Genomic DNA, 2,445 nt, shown 5'->3' with positions numbered 1-2,445 from the left:
AGCCAGAGAAAGTGGTCTGCGAGTTCCATGGGAGTCCCCTGTAATTAGGACAGGGGCACAGTCTAGCAGAGAGGATCTGATTCATTTCAGTTTGATTTTTCCACTGGTTTACAGAACATTTCTAAATGAAGCAAGCAGATTAGTGGCTGGTCTCCTTCTGCCGGCCATTTGCAGTGACCTTCCATTCATCTTTTATATCACACATTTTTATCTCGTCTTTTTTCTATTTTGTTTTCTCCTCTTATTTAATCTTTAATAAAACTGGTTGCATTTTAACCCTTGGTCTGCCTGGTCCCTGGGTATGGGACGTGCAGGGGATTGTCACATTCCCTCTTTTGCAGGCACTGCTGTGAGAGTGATTGTGTTAGGAACCTCTGAGGTTCAGTATTCTGCTGGGGGGGGGATATTTGCCAGATGGCCCCCCTCTGCCCAGTTTGGTAGTCTGGGCTGGTGGTAGCACAGCAGATACATTCTACCAGGACTTTTCCCTATTCAGCTGCCTGTCCAAAAAGGAAAAGAAAGGTACGGGAAGGGAGTGAGCGTGCTAATCACTAGACTCTGCATCCCTGGGTCAGCCTCAGTCCCTTGGGGACTCCCCTCTTCTTCCTTGACAGAAAGCATAATTTTAAAGACCTCCGTTACGTTCTCTCTATACACCGGATCTTATTTTCTAAATTAAGAGATCCTAAACATCTTGATTTCCTCGGGGACAAGGTGCTCCAACCCTTTGGTTATTTAATTTGCCCTTCTCTGCATCTTCCAAGTCTACAATGATCCTTTGTGAGATGTGGTGACCAGAACACTACACTGTATTCCAAACAGAGCTGCACCACAATTTGTGTAAGGGTATTGCAATATTGACTGTTTTGTTTTCAATGATTTTCGTAACAAATCCCCAGCATGGAATGTGCCTTCTCCATAGCATCCCTCAATGACATTATCGAAATGGTCATTGAGATAGCCACCATGTCCCCAAACTATTTTTTTTTTCATTATCATCACCAGTTTGGACCCCATCAGTGCTCATGTAGAGAGTTTGGATTTACTGCCCCAATGTCAGTCACTGTACTTACAATGAACCTTCTTGTTCCTTTTGTTGACCGTTCACCCAGTCTGGAGAGGTCCGCCAGAGCTCATTGCAGTCAGCTGGAGACTTCTGTGGGAGAAGTGACAGCATGTGAGTAGATATACCAAGGTATATTTACAAAAGGTATGATTTGTTGTCTGTAACCTGTCTTGTTAGTTGGTTAGAATGTGTTGGTTGCTTCTCTTCCTAGATCTAATTAACCTCCTTGTCAGCTTTTAGTTTTCTGTTTGTATTTCCAGCTGTGTAACAATACCTGCAGTTTTCTTGTCATCTTAAAATAATCTCAAACTCAACTTTGCTTTGTGTGGAACTGATCGACTAAGTAAGCACTAATGGAGTCAGCCCTAAAAATTCCATCATCCCAAATAATCTGAAGGGTCACTCACAATAACCTCTCTGAATTCCCTGTTAACAACTAACATAATATGCACTCACATTGTTAGCAGTAAATTGCAAGATAATACAAGCAAATGAAAAGTCCTTGTTTCAAGGGACTGCTTTGCTGCCTCACCTGCTTCTAACTGACTCCTCTTCCCTGACACTCCCAACTGCCTCAGAATGCTCTTGTCCATCAGACACAGTTCCACACCAACTGCTGAAGATGTGACAGGTTCTAATTCCAGTTCTATGATATCCTCCCAGCAGCCCTAAGAAATTCATTTTGGCAGAGAACTAAATATACACGCAACTGTCCAGAGGGACATATGCCAAGTTCTGGTCCCAGCCCCTAGCTGGCCAACCAACCACTGGAGGATGCCTTGTTTAAGATCTCAGTTCAGTTGCAAGTTGTCCATCTCTCTTTTGACCTCATGATTCCCCTGCCATCCTGCAGTTAGGAAGCTCTGATAGCACCTTTCCATTGCTCAACAGGCAAAGGAACTGTGAAATCACAGAAACCCAATCCCCAAGTCCCTCATCAAAGGCAAACATTGGCAGGGATTTTGTATAAAGAGGTTCAACTGTGTAAGCCAGGCAGCCTCTCCAGTGTAGGAGAGGTTGGTTTCTTCGAAGTGGAACTTGTGCATGGACTATTGAGTTAAAATTTGCTTTCGTTTCTTTGCCTGTAAACTCAAGTACTATATTTGATTTTTCTGGTGTTGTCCTATGCATGTTCTTTCAATCTTAGAGTACATCTTCTCTATATTTTGAAAGCTTCCTGCCTGTCTGGTAAAAGGCAAGAGCCAAGAGCTGTTTGCCTCCTTGTTTGTCAATAGACTGTTATGGTCAAATGCTACAAGATCTGAGTGTGACCATTCGCATCTCCTGAAGGAGTTGTTCACCATCCACCCAAGAAGGCATTGCTGTTTTGGAGATCATTTATTTCACAACGCTGTCACATCTTGACAAGAAGCACATTG

This window comes from Tiliqua scincoides, chromosome 1, assembly GCF_035046505.1.
Source record: "Tiliqua scincoides isolate rTilSci1 chromosome 1, rTilSci1.hap2, whole genome shotgun sequence".
NCBI lineage: Eukaryota > Metazoa > Chordata > Lepidosauria > Squamata > Scincidae > Tiliqua > Tiliqua scincoides.
Note: the sequence above shows the minus strand (reverse complement) of the source record.